The sequence below is a fragment of the Sander lucioperca genome, chromosome 3 (assembly GCF_008315115.2).
Source record: "Sander lucioperca isolate FBNREF2018 chromosome 3, SLUC_FBN_1.2, whole genome shotgun sequence".
Classification (NCBI taxonomy): domain Eukaryota; kingdom Metazoa; phylum Chordata; class Actinopteri; order Perciformes; family Percidae; genus Sander; species Sander lucioperca.
The window spans coordinates 9,262,931-9,282,542 of record NC_050175.1 but is presented as its reverse complement, the minus strand read 5'-3'; the positions used below and the strand labels follow the sequence as shown (position 1 = coordinate 9,282,542).

The 19,612-nt window shown below is 40.9% G+C and overlaps 1 protein-coding gene and 1 long non-coding RNA gene across 2 annotated transcripts in view; both read right to left on the bottom strand.

Annotated features, from left to right (window-relative positions):
* Positions 1–19,612, bottom strand: part of LOC116037630 (collagen and calcium-binding EGF domain-containing protein 1-like) — a 42,540-nt gene that overhangs the window by 11,543 nt on the left and 11,385 nt on the right. The gene's annotated exons all lie outside the window — the stretch shown is intronic.
* LOC118494694 lies at positions 2,254–19,379 on the bottom strand. Its single transcript, XR_004896829.1, has 3 exons — positions 19,125–19,379; positions 15,080–15,084; positions 2,254–2,265 (listed from the first exon to the last, which is right to left on the bottom strand). It is a non-coding gene; the product is annotated as an uncharacterized LOC118494694 (long non-coding RNA).

The following is a 19,612-nucleotide window of genomic DNA, read 5'->3' as shown; positions in this document are numbered from 1 at the left end:
AAATTGGCCAGAATTCTCCTTTAAATAAATAACAAACAGTCCCTTAAAATCAATAGTGCGATTTAAACATTGACGCTCATCATAGAAAAGGTTGCTGACCCATACAAAAGCAATGAAAATCTGAATATATAGTAAGAAAAAACACTTATAAACAGATTGCCACTCCAAATGTCAGAGGGCTTCTGGTCTGTTCCACTGTTTTCACCACACAGTAAAAAAAAAGAAGTCTACATGTAAATATATACTGAGGACTAGCTGCAGTTTTGGCACTACTTTTTCTGATTTGGCTTATTTCTCTTTTTGTTCCCTGACCAGTACTTGAACCCTGACCAAGTAAACTAAACAAAAAATTATTACTGAAACTCAAGTGTTTAACTCCTTTATAGTTTCTGCTTTTGTGATGTAAGCTCATAACAGTTCAGTAAGTGCAGTATTTTTTTAAATAAAGTATTGTGCAATGAATATTGGGAAACAATTTCTCCCATAATTGATTTATGGTGTTTGGCAATGACACTTGCCCAGCAATCCCGCAACAATCCAGCACATGTTACAGACATTACAGTTGGAAAAACAGAGAGGAAATGGCTCAGAAACTGGAGCAGCACAGCCACGCAACAAATTACTCTCACACACACACACACACACACACACACACACACACACACACACACACACACACACACACACACACACACACACACACACACACACAAAATGGGGAAGAATGCACGACTCCTGTCCTAAAAACTGCATGCTGTTACTGGAGGGGAGTTAGTGTGCTGCCTCATTCACGGCCCCCTCATGACAACAAGTTGCTTTTATTCTCCTCCAGCCTCCATGCAGTGTAACCTTAAATCACTCTGAGATCCCCCCTCCTTCTCCTGAATGAAAAATAACCTATAAACTGGCGAGGCCGGCCTAAAGTGATGAGATCCAGATGAGAGCAGCTTTAATCTGCAGCCTGTAGCTGGGAGTGTTGAGAGGGATGGATAAGTCCGGGCATTGAGCTGAGGTGGAGACAGGAGAGTGAATGCTAAGATGCCATTCAGTCAGTCAATTAGTCAATAAATCCATCAATCAATCAATTAGGTCAGTCAGTCAGTCATCTCAGTTGGGATAATGCATTGCAGATGCAAGCCACTAAAAAGTTTATTTCAAGTCAATCTGGTCCTCATGTGACCCAAAAAGTCACAATTTCAAATATATTGACACTGTCAACATCTTTATTCAAGATGACGACACTGATTTTATAACTACACTAACACTGAATTCATCCTGATCATCCTAAACAATGGGATTGCTAATATGATTATAACACAATTCTTACTTTTTTAAGAGTACAGACTGACCTTATCGGTTATCAGCCATGACAGATCCACATTAAGGTTCTTTTATTTTTATTATTTTAGTGCCACAGCAATCTCTGGCCTCATGTTACCTTACATAAAAATCGCATTACACTTTAGCTGGATGAAGTGTTTTCAAGCAACTGAAATCAATTCCTATGCTGTACCAATATAAATGTATTGCAGATGAGTAATCTGTTTTCTCAGTTTAGCAATACTGTCTAAACTGTAAGACTGTTATTAATTTATTTTACTGATCCAAAAAGATTGCTGGGGTGTGTGGAAGTAATGCAAGTACCAAAGAGTAGACTTTTTTTATATTACTGATAAGTTTAAAAGAGGAGATACATTCAATAATCTGTACAGGCGAGTTAACAACATTTCAGTTAGATCGGATATCAAACAAACAGTCTTTCACTGCCAGCTCCCTAGTACAAAGTCTATGTAATGTCCGATTAATGTGTGAGAATTCACAGTGTGCGAGTGGGAGTTGCTGTCGGCTTGGGAGAAACTGGAAGAAAACAAACATCCGAGCATGAAGAAGAAAGTTGATTTACACGAAGGCGGAAGCGAAAATGTCTTACTGGAGAGACAACGAGATTGAGAAATTTCTCTCGGTAAGGGCCAACACCTGAATCGTCAGACAAATTCAGGGAACGGTAAGAGACTCCAAGTGGGAATACATCTAAGTGGGAACACAGACAATCTCTTGTTGTGCGCACATGTGTGAAAGGGAAACTTCGGACTATGTCGAGACCTAATTCAATGGACACTGTTCAGAGTTCAATTTATGTGAAAACAGACTAAGAGTCTTCAGCCATGCTAGCTGCTCTGTGAGGCTGTAGCCCACTCAGGCACAGCAGTTCTTTGAGCTAAACATCAGCATGCTAAAACAATCCAAGTCACAGTGTGTGTGTGTCTGTGTGTGTGTGTGTGTGTGTGTGTGTGTGTGTGTGTGTGTGTGTGTGTGTGAGAGTGTGTGAACTTTTCTCCTTGACACCATCTTTGCAGGACTACAGATAAAGTAGCGTTATCTCAGTCTTGTGCTCCCTCTCATCTCCTTCGTTTCCCTCTGGATTTACGGGATCAGACTAACCTCTAATGCGGTAATTCTCAACTCTCACCTCAACTCTGGATCCTTCATGGTCTCTGCACATACTGTTATAGCTACTAACCTTCCCCCACACACTCACACACATCCGTACATACTGGCATTCTAATGTTAGTGGTAAAGCATCTCACATTTGCACATTGGTCAAATGTGAAACAAGCCATAATAGACCAACTGAAAGCTCCACAAGAAACTTACAGAGTAAACAGTGAAGATAAAGACATGAAAACCAGAGACCAGAACCAAGATGGCGGCAAATTACAGAAAAAAACAACTTGTATGAATGATCCACAGAGCGGCGAAGCCAGCTGATCTGACTACAACACATTACAAGTGCATATAGATCGACAGGCTGTCTGTCAGTCAGAAATGCAGCAACCTCAGCAGCTCTCCCCTGGGTGTTTGTGATGGACAGGACAGGAAGACCCGGGGCCTCTGGACAAGCAGAAGAGGGCGGAGAGAGAGGTGACCCGTGTGTTTTTGTTTTGGAATGTGAAAGCATGTTAGTCAGACAGGCAACAGGCATGACACGGCCTTTAAAACACAGATCATTACACTCACTGGAATCAGACTTACTGTATGTGTGTGTAGATGTTTGTCTGGTAGGAATACAAGTATGCTTCTTTTATCAGTATATATACAGTACATTGTAGTAGTATTATTTTGGCATGAAAATGGACAAAAATTGATATTGGATATCAGAAACACACCGATTTATATTCCGGCCACTCTATCAGACTCTTGTTTCACAGTGAACTCCACTGGTTCACCAGCTGTTTACATAATCGCTGTCTCTTTCTCTCTCTTCTCTTCAGACTGACATGTTATTGGCCTCTGTCCATTAAAACCTGATGAGCTGTCTGCCTTTTCCATCTTTATTTCATTCAGAGGAATATTTTTCTTTCCTCACAAGACTTGCTCAGGCCAGGAGCCTTTAACAGCCACTTTTAAACTACAGCACTAAACAAGACAATCTGTCTGTTTGTTTTTACAATTGGTTACACACATTTTTCAAAACTCCTTAACCAGTTTTCTTTACCAGCATGCAGCTCCTAAATGCACAAATGCAACCAAAACACTTCATACACATCTCAGGATCAACTGAGAGCTTCCTCTATTGTCGTCAATGTAAACACAGCCATACACAGCCCTTCCAATAGTTTGTATTACTCTAACACTATTCCACTGACATATAGGTGGCAGTACTGTGCCAAGATACACAGCAATGTGCAAAAAAGGCAGGGAAGCAGAAGACTGCTTTATGAACATGGAGGTAAACAATGCAGTTTAAAAAAACAAAAAGATTTGCCAATGTTTTATGGTGTCCAAGGATATATACGCAATATGTTTTTGTGAGAAACACTGAATGTAAACATAACACTTGTTTGTTTACAAGAAAACTTCACAGGGCCCCTTTAAGTTTTAATTTATATCAATTTGTTTCTGCAATTAATTGATTCTATCTAATTGATTTATCTGCGAGGTTGGAGTAGAGGGTTAGCCATCCTGCACACCTCTCCATACAGCAGTATGGCCACATGAAGGACTGAATACTGGGCCTGCTTACTAACTCGCAGTGTATGTAATGATTCACAAAATTCACATTAAATTCCAAATGTTATGGTGGGGTCTAATTTGATGCATCAATATCGAGGAATGCCGGAGATTATAACTTTTAACTGTATAATGTTTAGGATTCAGAATACAACCTGACTGACTATGGGGCCAATATTGAAGCAATACAATGAAGAGAGTTGTGTTGAGAGTTGTGAAACTGTATTCAGATCTGTACTACTCAGATTTGTGAATGTGTACTTGAATTTCTGTGTTTTTAGATTTTCATACTTAATGATTATGTACCCAAAAATATAAATGTGCATAAGATTTGTACACATGTAACACACAAATATACAGCCATTTGATGTCGATTTCAAGACATCAATTTCTTCGGTTTTGTCATCTCTTGATGCCTTTTACCTTATTACATTCAGGGTTTTTTTGTACATTTCAATCTTTTACACATGTACACATGTTCACATCTTATGCACATTTAGAGATTTGTGTACCCGAGTACATACAAAATGAGATAAAGTGTCACAACTCTCCACACACATTTGCAAATAATACTGCTATTGTTATTGTTGCTATTGAGTATTGGCCCTATACTGACACATTTCAAGTGTTTTCTCAACAGCGTATATTGTGTAATAAAACAAAAACAGCCAGACATGGCATGACATGACATAAACAAGAAATCAACTAAGCTTAACAACCACAGCACTGTAGTGTTCAGTGGATTGTGACCCAAATAAATGAGTAGTGAATTGTTCAATTCTTTGCAATTATTGTAATGAATTGTAGCCTTGTACTAAATGATAGACACAAAGCAGGATATTGTTACTAAGGAAGCGTTTTTGGTAGTTTATCTGTTGTTGAATTGTACTTGTTGATTATCGCTCAGCCTGTAGCAGGTAGTATCTTCTACCTTCTTTAGGCTGACCAGCAGTATTGACTAATTTGGCTGTGTAAGAAAATATTAGTCACCCTTGACAGGCCTCTGACATGGCCTGGTGGTGTGTCTTAAGGATGTCTGATGGTGTCTACATGCAACCTCGAGCATGTGATTACTATTCCATGCTGAGTCTGCATGCCACACTGACCTGATCCCATTTAAAGGACAATTCCAGCGCAAAACGAACCTAGGGGTTAATAACAGATGTGTACCCACTCGATCGCTCTCTGGGACATGTTTTCATGCTAATTGAATGTGTTTGTAGCTTGAAACAAGCTAGCACGGACCGCTGATTAGCTTACAACGCTAGTATGCGGAGCACATGGAAAGTAAAAACAAATTGCTTATTATACCACTAAAAAGGCTCAAAATATCACCACACTTCAATGGTAGCATAATGAGGGTCCCTAAATGTTAATGTAGCATTGAGAACATTGTAAGTGTACAGGCAGTTTATTAAATTATTATTTATTTGCGTTCTCGTATACACGCGGCCACCGTCTTGGCAGCTGCTGTCTTTCTAAACTATCCTTTTAATAAACTGTCTGTACACTTACAATGTTCTCAATGCTTCGGTTAACATGTAGGGACCCTCATTATGCTACCATTGAAGTGTGGTGATATTTTGAGCCTTTTTAGTGGTATAATAAGCAATTTGTTTTTACTTTCCCTGTGCTTCGAATACTAGCGTTGTAAGCTAATCAGCGGTCCGTGCTAGCTTGTTTCAAGCTACAAACACATTCGATAAGCATGAAAACATGTCCCAGTGAATGATCGAGTGGATACACATCTGTTATTAACCCCTAGGTTTGTTTTGCGCGGTAATTGTCCTTTAAAGCATCTTAAACTCCATCCCTGTCCATCCTCCTCTCTAGTCTTTGGGTACCAACTTTCACTAGTCCCTTGCAGCTACCTGCCCAGCGAGAGGTGCAGTTGGGCCCATGGACGACCCCTGTCTGCTACGGCAGCTGCTGCCAAAATCAGCACGGCAGCACTGGAAGAAACACTGAGACAGGATCCAGAGGCAGGCCTGGGCCTGGATAAGTTTACACTGAAGATTATGTATTTTAGCAAGGGGTCTCCTTCCAGGGGGTGGGTGTGGGGGTTCCCATCCAGAGTAACTGTGATTTATTTGCACATTTGCAGGCAGGAATGCGCTACAAAGACAGTGATATTCATTATAGCACCCCAAGAAAACCCCACTACATCCCCAAGTCCTCAGCCTAGACAGTCCTGAGAGCAAGGCACAGTATGGATGATGCTTTCCACTGACGATGCTGTCACTACTTATTATGAGTCCCACTCGCATTACAGAATGTGGTAGTTTGTAGGTAGAGTTTCTACATGTGAGGGAGATTATAAGAGGCTTCAATATCCCTCTCTTCTGATATCTTTCGAAATAAATCATCTGTGTATCGCCTCAGATTGCAGAAATGTGGGATTAACTGAGGGGGGGATGTTAAAATGAGATGAGGGGGATGAAATGGAAAGAAAGGAGGGAGGAGGAGGATGGTTAAAAGACAGGGATGAAGGTTGTTGTCAGCTTAGAGTTTCCCTCTTGGGACTGGTGGGAGGAACACAGGAAGTGGAGCTCAGTGGAGGTCAATGGCCTCTTGACACGCCAGGACAGGAGACCGGCCATGTATGTGTATATGTGTGTGTATGACTTGTCAGTTTGATGGATGCTTCTTACTGATGTGGCGTATATATGTTACAATTACAGCATGTTGTATTCATCAACCGTGCTGTAATTGATTTATTTGCTCAGCAACACACACAGTCGCAAGCAGTTCAAAAACTTGGCTGGTCTGGTTGTGTGTGATGGTGTGATGATGGATTATGCTGAAACCCATTAGCATGATGAGACTAACATTGAAACACATTTTTGGAGGGCTGCCATGTCCTTTCTTTATATATATTCTTTTGGGAGTCTTTTCAATGTGCTCTAACTGCTGGGATGAGCTTTTTCTTGATAAGGTGTTTTGTACATAAACCTTCTGTGTGTTTTTAAATCACCAGTGAAAGCATATTTATTCTACTTTATAAGAAGGCTAAACTAATTTGTATTTTCCCACTCATTTGTCTCAAATCTTTATATTCCAAATGTCCTAAACTCCAAAAAAAAATCCTCTCTTGAGCTTGGAAGTTTGGTCTCCACAAATTAAACAAAACAAGCCTCTACGTCACCTTCCTCCTAGAGGTGTGAAGGTGTTGCGCACAGCCGCATGCACAGCTCTTTTACTGTTAGCGTATAACTGTGTGTGTATTCTTTTTAAACTCTTGTGAGTATACATATGCAAAGGTGTTAGTGTGGCGAGCGTGAGCACCTCCTCTGTTTATTTGCTCTGCCAGCCCACTTCCAGGACCCAGGCCTCAGGGGAAACATCAGTGCTCTGGCCTAACAGAGGAAGCTTTGACTGGGAGCACAGGAGGTCTGAACCACTTCCACCAGAATACAGGCTGACCGGCATTTCTCCTCCCCTCTGTTATGCCTCACCTCTTCCCACTCGCCTCATCTTTCCATCATTTCTCCTGCCATTCTCCCATCCTGCCCCCCTCTTCAAAAACACCCTTTAACCTTTCGTGGATTTCCCCACTGTCATCATTTCAGCACCCTAGGAATAGTATCTGCTAACTACAGTTGTAAATTAACTATGGGCAAGAAAGTGAATATGTGTATTTCCTGAAATGTCAACTTCAAGAAAATCGGTAGGTTTGTCAAAAAAAACAACCTTAATCCTCATGATCCTGTGTTACATCTCAAAATTGTATTTAAAACTTTAAGAATATTACATGAGTGTGGGTTCCCCCATTTTCCAATTACCCCCAACATGATGAACCATGTCTTTAAAAGCCAGTCAAATCCTTAAGATATGATGAACAGCAAGGAAAATAAGTGGAATCATATAACTGTTAGGGTTACTTAAAGTGTTTGTGTGAGACCAGACCCCTTTCTTCCTGTCTGTTCGTTGTTCCATTAAACACAAAACCTCAGATACCACAGACCAGATTTCCTGATGATTGAGAATGATGCAGAATCTCACCACTTCATTGTGACATTTTGTAAATTACCCTACATTCTTCATGAAGGGTTTTCCACAAACCACTGACCAGATTTTAATGAAACGTGGGTGAATGATTCATTTTCACACTTGATGCCAGATTTTCAAATTGGCTCATTAGTACTTTGGTTTGTTATGTAAGTGCTCTGCCATCAAGAGACTGAAACATTTATGAGGCAACACGTTTATTGTTGTCTGACTTTCACATGTTTAAAAGAAGGATTTCATGATTGTGATGATGATGTCTTAAACTCTTCCAGTTGTCTCTGGCCTCTGAGACCTCGTCCAGGCTCAGTATCACTGCAGGAATATGGCTTTTCAGACACTCTCAACTGTGACAGACGCACACATGCCCGGATTATCAATAAGGGCACAATAACAATAACAATAATCAAAAGTGGCCAATTTAACCCCCCAAAAATGTTATCATAATGATGAATGTAAAATATGAGCTGCTATAAAAAATGATAAGTGGTTGGCTTTCTTGATTCATTGTAATTGGCAATCAAAGAAAAACATTTTTCACACAAACCCCCCCCCACCTCTGGGTGAGACTTGGTTGCGCCCAACCCTTCTCCGTGTTTTTTAAGCACATATAGCACAGCCGGCGCTTCGTGGGTTTGTTCAGTAAGCAGAGAAGTGTAATACGTGAATTATACTAGATGCATCCATGGTGGCGCGCGCCATCGTGACGTCAAAATGACGAATCACAATTTTTTTTTCAGCGGCGCGCGACAAAGCGGAAACAGGAGGCCTGAACGAGTTCGCCGACAACCTGATGCCAGGACTCTCAGAGTGACTGCAAGTCTCACTTACTGGGTTAAGATGAGTTCTTTTATGGTGAATGAAAGGCTTGATCCGACCAAGTAGGTCTTCCAATCAAATCGAAGCATTGACGGCAATGCTGCAGCCAGTTCTGCCGTTGTTTACTTTTTTCTTCTTCTTCTAGTCCGTAGAAAGAGCAACGTCTGTAGCCTTTGCTCATTAGCGCCACCTCTGTTCAGGAGAAGACTGCAACTAGTGTCGCGAGCACCAGCGCGGGTATAAATAGTCACGGAGATCCCATGATGTCACATTTGTACGCGCCAGCTGGGCTGCGTCCAGTATATAACAGCCTTAAAAGACCGGTCCACAGTCTGCGCTTCTTTTCCTAGAACTCCTATTTCTTTCAGAGGACTTTGTGCAATAAATCCATATTCTTAGATCTAATATTGATAGTCTTCAATATTATATATATAGAATATATAGGCACTTTGAGGTATAGTGCCCAGGGGCACCACATTGTCTTAATACGGGCCTGGACGCACACAGTATCCTCCTGTACCTGACAGCAAAGAGTGGTCGGCGTCTAGAACATGTGATGGAGGACATGAAGGGGAATTCACAGACATGCTATGTTCCCAGCTATATTTCTACAAATGGAAGTAAATGTTTAAAGTGCTCATATTATGCTTTTTGGCTTTTTCCCTTTCCTTTATTGTGTTATATATCTTTTTTGTGCACGTTATAGGTTTACAAAGTGAAAAAGACCAAAGTCCACCCCAAAGGCACTTACCATCTCCAACAGAAAACACTGTTCACAAACTGCTCCAAACAGCTCTGTTGTAGTCCAGCCTTTACTTCAGAGACAAACGTGCGTCACTTTGTAACACACGTTATAATGCTCGCCTAGCTGCTAGCATGGCACGCCCTCATACTCTGTAACTGTCTAGCTAGTAGTCCTTACCTAGCTACTGCGCATGTGCGACTCCCAACAAAGATGGAATAGAAGTGTGATGCCTCACTCTGTAGCTAAAACAGAGAGCTCAACACAGGGTGAAAAGAGGAGCTGCAGCAATGTGCAGTACAACAAAAATATGGTGTTTTTTTGAAAATTAAACCATGTAAACCTATTCTGGTACAACCTCTAAATACAATTATGAACCTGAAAATGAGCATAATATGAGCACTTTAAAATGTTGGCAGAAATAAAAAAGGTAAATTAGGCTAGTTTCCATGAGCATGACTGAAGTGAATCATGGCCCTCAGTCCTGACTAATCAGAAAACACACATGCGCACACACGCGCACGCACACGCACATGACATGCACACACACACATCGTAATGCAAGTTTTTGTATTGATTAGTATTGATCTTACGTCAGCTTTACACTTTTGGATGGACAAATATTTAACAGATGGCATTTTAATGTATGTAACAGCTGCAATGTTTTAGGCCAAAAATACTTTGATTTACTCACTGACCCTGATGTTAATGCCTCCTGCCCGCATTGTGAATGTATCTGGGAAGCTGCAGGAAATATTAAAATATCGCTATTTAGCAGGACAATGCGTTTCCATCATTATTCACTGAATCATTTTTGGCATAAAAATAAGTGGATGAAAACCCAGCTGTGGACTGGTAGAACGAATCACGTCAATCTTCAGATGTGTGTGCGAAAAAGAGAGAAGCTCTCAAAAATAACACTTATTTTTACTTGGATGCTGCTTGAATAATGTTTTTTTTTTCTCCAATGAAACACACTTTAACTGAATGAGGGAAACAGTGACCAAAGTGTGATGGGTAAGCACAAGATAAGGGTGAATGAGATCAGCGGTGAGGACAAGCTAACGACAGACCGCTCATAATGAAGTGTCTGGTTGAGTTTTCATGCCATGACAGTAAAGCTGTTTTAAAGGAGGACCTTTTACTAAAAGTCCCACTAGAGACTGTAACTGAGGCTCAAATGAATGGACTGATAAGACCAAGAAGGGCCTCTAAGTCTTCTAAATGGCCCTGTGACTGCCTTGATGTTGAAAAAACATGGAGGTATTGAGAGAGTTATAACCGCTGTCACTTGTAACTCCCCAGGTGTTACACTCACCTCCTCTATTCTCCGTTTTCAATTTTGTTACATGAGACAAAGCTCCTTGCATTCAGGAACATACAAACCCACTGGGCTTGATGACTTCAAACAATACTGCAACAACAATGTCGTTCCAACCTGTTATTAATTGGCCGGTAATTTGTTGTGTTGAGGTATTGACAGTGACAGTGCAGCAATAAAGGGAGTGAAAAGAGCTAATGTAGAGCAGATTGTACGCAAAACAGAAAACAAAAAAACATCCATTGTGCTTGTCCAGAGGGACGTTCAGGTGCACACTAATCAGAAAAAGATGTAAAATGATGACTGGAGTTTTTTGGGAGGTCCGACTCTGGTCTGCAGCTCTACAAAGACAATTATACCTCCATTAAACACAGGAAGCGTAACTCAAAGGCCTTGTAAAAGTTTTTCTGTGAAAATGAAGACAGAGGACGACGTTAAGTGCTTCTCAGTGTAATGAAATAGCAAAACTCAAGGCGGTACAGCTTTGCTGAAAAACTCTTGAAAAAATGACCAGGTTGATGTTCCCACAGCTTGGGATTTGTTGATCACCATCCAAAGTATACAGAGAGAAAACGCCAAAGGGAGAGAAGAGAGCGATAGTTTGAATAAGATGTCCCTGTGGACTTCTGATGCAGTGCAAACAATCCGTAAGCGGATCGTGTTCGGACTGATGTTGCCATCATGTGCGAGTCGACTATTTGTTTCCACTTGACGAGAGCAGAGATTTTGACCGAGTATTTTAATGTTTAGCTGAAGGCAAAACACTTCACTTTATCCATTGTGTTAATGATGAGGACTGAGCTGAAGACAGAGCTGTCAGTGCCTTACTAAAATCCTCTGGATAATAAAGACTGCTGCTAGAGGGAATTTAATCACCAGAACAGACACACAGACACACAGACACACGCACACACGCGCACGCACGCACGCACGCACGCACGCACGCACGCACGCACGCACGCACACACACACACACACACACACACACACACACACACACACACATATTTGCAGTTTATCAATACCACCAGACATCTACAAAATAAGACTGCATCCCCTCTTGTGTGCACGTTTACAAGCCTAAAGGATGATCTCATTTATGTGCACCTGTGCACACACACAAACACACATAAAAAATATCAAATGTCGTAATATTCAATCCAGACATCTACAAAGTACAACAACCTACACATGCATCCATGCACAAACATATTCACATACACATTAACATATGTCCAGACACAAGAAACACACAATGACGCAGGCATCTGGTCCTTGTTACCTGTTTAAAACCTAAATCAAATCACCTCCTTCCATTCTTCACTCGGGGGGGTTTCCTGCTGTTTGACATAACAGGTTTCAGCACCTAATTTCACTGTTTAATGTCCATTTTGGTGTTGACCCTATCACTGCGAGACAAGCCACTGGGGCTGCTGGTGAAATGTAAATTGTGTGAGTTTTATTGAGGGATAATGTACAAACAGCACATCTCTTAGAAAAGAAGAGGAAAATACAGATGCATGTTTTCCAATTCACATGAGAAAAATTACAACATCATACTTGCAATTGGATGGTTTTTTTTTTGCAGTGACAGCAGCAACGTAATAGCTTGTTTCATGACTTGTAAGAGGGGGACCTCTGACTGCAGATCCCAGCAGGCCCTGAACGTACAGCGTACAGTTGGAGAAACACACCAACATGCAGCATGCAGAGGAGAGTACATGTGGTGTCACACACACACACACACACACACACACACACACACACACACACACACACACACACACACACACACATACACACACACACACACACACAAACACGTCTGCTTCTCATCATCTGCTATAGAAAGCAGCCCTCTGTCTTTTACAACCAGATACAGATGAATAGCACTTCAATGAGGTGATACAGTTTTCCTCATTTCTCTCTGCATCTGTCTCTCAGACACAGTGGGAGAAAGAGGTACTATCAGTTTGCAGTCCACATAATTGACATAAATATTAGCTACTGTAAGTACAAGTGAACAAAAATGACCTAGGTTTTTTGTCTTTGACAATGAGCCCATCGTTCTGTGAGCAAAAATAAACAATTGTGCTCATTTGACCAACAGTCAAAAGAGTGTTCATCTTGACTAATGTTACATGCTAATGTTAGCTTGCATAGGTTGCTCTCCGTCTGCATTCAGTACTCATTGGGTAGTGTAGCCAGGCTAACAGTGTATTGTTGCTAACGTTTCGCGCTGTAGGTTGCTACTCGCTGCCTACAGAAGAACGCAGGCATAGCAAAACTGACTTTTTTACAAAGATATTTTGACATGTCGCAGTAGGAAAAGCACAGATGTAAAAAGGAAAATAAACGATGGCTACACTTCATTTATCTGCTTCAGTATCAGGATCCTGTTATTGTGCATACTAGCTTATTATCACACTTTGATGGCTGACTGGACACTTGGATGCTCTGCAATCTACCATGGTGAGTTCAGGCGCTGTGGGAGAGGAGAAATCCCTGTTCCTGTGCACTGTGTACATGTGCAGTTATGTCAGACTTCACACAAGGAAGCTAGACTAAACAGCATTGTTACATATGCGGAAAGTTTGTGTGCGTTTGGAGCAGGTGCTCTACATTTCATGCTTCCTGGGACCAATTGACCAGGAAACATTCCAAATACTGTATACTTCTGTGCTTTTCTATAAATTACTAATGTTTCTTATACAAAGAGGAAAACAAAGAGGAGGAGGATGCAAGAGTAATAGAAGACAGAGAAACACACAAGGAAGAGTGAATGTGAGTCACAGAGCAACAGAGAGAGAAACTGGTAAAAGCAGAATAAAAGAAAAAATCGACAGCAGAGAGAAAGGGAGAAAGAGATACGGAGAAAAAAATAGAGTGACAGAAATGGATACAAAATGACAAGAATGGGGAAAAAAGAAGTAGAGAGGGAATCCAAGAGCGAGCGTAAAATGAATATTATGTCGATGTCTACTGAGCGGAGCTGCTGTTTTCCTGCTGAGCGTCTGAACCACTGACAGCCGACCATCAGTCAGCATCCCAACACATGTCCTCATCGAGGTGGGAAGCCACTTACAGAAGAGAGAGAAAAACACTCAGCAGCTTCCCTCCCTGCTCTGATTTCCCCTTCTTGCTCTTTTTTACGTGGTTTTCCAGGCAAGTCCCCCACTGAGCAGTGCGCTCAGCCTGCCAGGGTGCAGCTATATTGCATTTGGATCAAACAAATACCTCTGCTTCCAAAGCTCCCCCCCCCCCTTTTACTTTACTTTTTTCCCTTTTCTACATCTGCCACCTTTCTGCACTGTAGTTTTCCAAGCTCTATATTTTTGCATTTCTTTTATTATGTTTCTGTATCACTATCCTCCCTACACTGTGTGTTAGTGGCCTAGGAGCTGCCAACAAACTTTTAAATTATAATTTAATAAATGCTCAATGATCCTTGTTAGCACTGATCAGACCAAGTATATCCGATTCATTTAGTACAGGGGTCCTCAATGTTTTTTAAGCCAAGGACCCCTTAACTGAAAGAGAGATGGAGCAGGGACCCCCTACTACATATACTGTATAAAATGAAGTTGCATAATAAACTGGGCCTACAATAACGTGAAGGGCAGCCTAAAACCTTTAATCAGCCACAGCTACACAGGTGTGTGGAAAAAGGGGAAAGCATACAGTCTTTTACCAACTCCTACATTAGGCCAATGAGGTGGGATCAGGGAAGAACTTGCTTGGATGTGTGTTCTGCGTGCCAATAATCAATGTCCACAATCTGGCTGCATTTCGGTGCTGTGACCCATTTATTTTCCTGACGGCCTGCTCACCGTAGCACAAGCAATACAGTCCATTTCATTTTCTTTCTGGTTTAGTTCCATTCATTTTCTTTTGCACACAAATCAAACAATGACATGCAAACCTGACACGGTGCTGTATGCTTGCCCCTTTTTCCACACACCTGTGTACCTGTGGCTGATTACATTTATGCTTTCCCATAGGCAATGCTCGACCCAGTGCTCAAACATAAAACTGCAGATTAATTAGCATAACCAACGTGGTATATAAACAAAATAAAACAAAGTGGTGTAATGGTAACTGATGTACACCTAATACTAAGCTATTAAAATAGCCTAATTATTGTTGGCATGTTTTTATTAATCATGTTATAATGTTAAAACTATGGCTGTCAATCGATTAAAAAATTTAATCTAATTAATTATATACTCTGTGATTAATTAATCGAAATTAATCGCATACATAATTAACGGTGCCTGAACCGATACTTTTTAAGAAAGTAAAAAAAGAAAAGAAAAAAAAAAGGGTACTAACCATCAGTCGGTGACATTAAAGAACGGCTTGTTTATTGCTAAGTCCATATGGTCAAAATTAAATGATTTAATAATAATGTATAACAATAACAATAACTTATTTCACTAGTAAATTGCTGTTGAACGACAAAAACAACCACCAGATGGGAAAAGGACATTTACAATAACTTCAAATGCACCACGAGGCTGTAGTTTACCAGTTTCATTGAACGCACCGTCTGTGTTGTTTCTCCGATGGCAGCTGCAGATTGTTACATACCGGTGTTGAACCCTCTACAGTAAAACACAGTCAAACTTTACACCGTTTAGCATTGTCAGCATTTTAACCATGTTTAATCCAGCTACTAGCTAGCGGTAGGCTAACGTTAGCTGCTGTCGAATATAGTGTTAACTAGCTAGCTGTAGGCTAACGTTAGCTGCTGTTGAGTATAGTGTTAACTAGCGTCACGTGCAGCGGTGTTTGTGTTGTCTGTATCGTCTGTTTCAGAGCATCAGAGAGAAGAGCAGACATATCAGTGGCACCGGATTTCGGTAGCCAGGGTTGGCAGGAAGAAGATTTTTACAAGTAAATGTTCCAGTTAATGATCCAGGCAGCACATTCTCGTCTCCCTCCTTCATTTTACAGTCCAATGGTGGCTAGAACAGCTCCGGGTCAAACGTCAATATGGAATGGATTAATCTGCGTTATTTTTTTTAACGCTGCGTTATTTTTTCTCAGAATAATTAATCAAAATAAACGCGTTATTTTGACAGCCCTAGTTAAAACATACATGTGGCAAAGTAAATCCTTAATGTATCTGTGGATTGCCTTAGTGACCACCTAGGCCAGTAAGCAGTGGGGATTTATATTTGCTTATAATATGTTGGATTCATGTTAGGACTTTTTAATTTCTGAAAAAACTTTCCAAAATCAACAATAATTTGGAGGCCCCCCCTGCATTGACTGTGAGGACCCCCTGTTGAAGATCCCTGATTTAGAGACTGTTGACTGCATGAAAGTCACCATGATGTTAGAGAGTGTCGAACTCATTCACTGGGGACGCTGTTTCTCTAATGTGGCCTTCATGTCTTTATCTGCCCTGTTTACGCTGCATGTGTCTTGTTAGTCGCAATAGCTGTCATGTCAGTGCCTGGTTAGCTGGATGACACATTACCTCCGTTTATTTTATATCTAATCTGGTGTGCTGTTGCTTTTTTTCTGAATTGCTGATGGCTCTTTTGTTTACGCAATTTATTTTAAATGAGTCCTGTTTTAGTTGGCCTGTTTGGCAATTTAGTGATGCCATAAATCAAGAAGGAAACAAAGGATATGAGAGGGATTTCAAGACTCTGAGATAACGCTTAATCTCAAATCCTGCAATGAAGGTGTCAAGGAGCAAAGGTCGCACACACTCACACACACATGCATCCCATACAAAATACACCATACAAGCTTGGATCTCAGGCAACAGCTGTCAGTATGTTAATCAATCATCCCAGCAAGTCAATCAGTCAGTCAGCAAATTGGTCAGTCAAGCGTTCAATTAGGATATCATTCACCCTGTAAGCAGACTCTGTGTCTGCCTTCTCAGTGTTATTTTAACAGCTGAAACTCTACACATCCTCATCTCTCAGAGGGACAATGACACCAGAGATGCTCCCCTGTGGCCTCATCCTACCCCTTATCCAAAGACACCACCGTTTCGAAGCGGTGGAATGGAATTAACAGGACACAAATAGAGGATGCTGGTGCTCAGATGAAATAGCAAATTAAGTATTAAGACTATAGCGTTTCCTATCATATTTTTAGACATGATCATTTTTGACAAGGACAATGACAGGATCAATGTCTGACCTCACTGACCTTATCTGGTTACCAATAAAGCTCTGGCACCCGTCAGTAGGTTCAATTTCTGTAATTATGCGCACCTCAATACAACAATGTACAAAACGTATTGTTTATTTCATTTGACCTGACCTCAACCCCAGCGTTAATACTCAGGCTACTAGACGGAGGCCTGGCTTCTGTCTCTCCGGAGCAAAACAGAGAATCTGAGTCCAACAAGAAAGAGAGAAGCTATAGAGTGGAGATGGAGTCCAGGCCTGGACCGGAGTCAGGCTCAGTCGGGTCTCATTATGGACACTTTAAATGTTTCTGGGTGACACACAGGGCAACTGTGGGTGGGGGTGGGTTTGGACTTGGTGCTTGGGAAGGAAATGTACGCCTCTAAGACCACTTTCAGAGTTTCCAAACATGTTAACAAGGTCTTTCACATGTCCACCCTGTCCTTTCTGATCAAAAAACTAAAAACAAAACCAAAGTAACATGCTGAACTTTTGTTTGGCAGGATGTTCAAATTATGTTATAAACACACACTGTGGCATGACCTTCAAAACCACTGGTATCCACTCTCCAGGCATTGTGTGACTGTCCTTCATGTCCAATGACCAAAAATGATTACATGAGCTGCCATGGCCTGTATAATGAGCAAAGATGTTTAGCTCTCTCTTAGTAAAGAGAGGGAATGACTTATGTGTAGAGATCAGCAAATAAATACTTAACCTTCAACAACCCCTAGGAAGTCATAAGGATTGCATAAAACATCAAGCAAAACCTGAAGTTCCAGCCCACTAACTCAGCCCAACAAAGACACACACTGTGGTTCACTTCACACACAGTGAAACAAGCAAACGGTGCAGTTCAACAACTAAAACCAGCAAAGATTTGAACTCACTGAGTCAAGCCAACAACAATGTTCACTGACTAAAAGCAACCAAGTACAAATTTAAAGCTCATGTGGGGCCTAATTTATAAACGTGGCGTACGCAGAAAAGAAGACGCACGTCACTCTCTACGCAAGAATTGGGATTTATAAAAAGCAAACTTCACGGGAACTCTGACCCAGGTGTATGCACAGAAACGGGTGAAATGAGAAGATGGCAGATGGATGAAACATGTGAAACTGAGACCGCTGTGTAAAATAAATCGAAATATTGCCTCTCATTGATGATATGAAGAATTCACAAAGCCATTCGTATGATTAATATCCTACACAAACACCTGTTGAAAAACGGACAAAATAAAACAAGATACTATCGTAAATTCAAATGAAGATATATTTGCAAAAAACCCTCAAATGTTCTGTAATTATATTGGCATGCTATGGAATTTATTCTCATGAATAATACGATAAACAGGACAAATAATGTTTACACTGATGCTGTTTTCGATGCCTCTGTCTGGCGGAGCACATCGTTTTAATATGGTCATTATATACAGTATCATAGTGTTTTCTACAGTGTTTATTTTAATGGCTTTAGATCATTTTATTTTTGTTTTAAATGTTGGTTTTTATTGTAGGTCTAAAGCATGTTTTAACCATTGTGAAAGGTACAATAGAAAGTTTTACTAATTACATGCTCGTTGCGCAGAACTATATTTACAATTAGATTAATTCCGACACCTTTAGCTTTTTAGGTACAATCAAATTAATTGGTAGAAAATGGCTGCATGCACTGTTGGGAGATGTGGCAAAGGGAGACCGACCGCAAGAAGACTTTCTGGCAAACGAGGATGAGTGGCCTCAGAACCGGTTCCGACTGCCTCGAGCTGTCCTGTTGGATCTCTGTGCTGTTTTGGGCCCAGCGTTACAGAGGAGCACTCGGAGATGCGCTTGACGTCTTATTTTGTGCGTATGCCACGTTTATAAATGAGGCTCCTGGTCAAACTAACAGCAACATGTTAATGTATTGAGTCAGTTCTGTCTTTGGTTATAGAACTATAAAAAATGACTGAAGGCTAAAAGTCTAGGGCAATAGCAGCTCTGTGACGTGGTTCTTAAGCACAGCAGCGTTTTGAACTAAAGGCTAATGTTAGCATGCTAATATATAGATGGTTAGCGTGTACCATGTACACCAGTGGTGTCAAACATACGGCCCGTGGGCCAGAACCGGCCCGCCAAAGGGTCCAATCAGGCCCACTGGATGACTTCAAAGTGTAAAAACTGCAGAGAAGTAATTCATTCCAATTCCATATTTACCACTTTAATCTCAGAGAATATCCAGTTCTTTTTCCGTAAATTTGTGACTTTAATCTTAGAAATTCTGGGTTTTTTTCTCTGAATATTACCCCTCTCTCCCGGGTCTGTAACATTATTTTTTTTCCTACAATGGCCTTGTCGTAGCAGAAACGACTTGCGTTTGCCAACATCAAGCTCACAAGAAACTCTGTTGGACACCCCTGATGTACACCATCTTAGTTTAGCGGGTTTATAGTGCAGTAACATTCGCTTCTTAGCACAAAACAAAAATACAGCTGGGACTGATGGGAAGATCATTAGTTGTCCAATAGTCGTGAAGAAATTTCACTCAAAACTACAAATTTCTACCTAATGGTGATGAAGA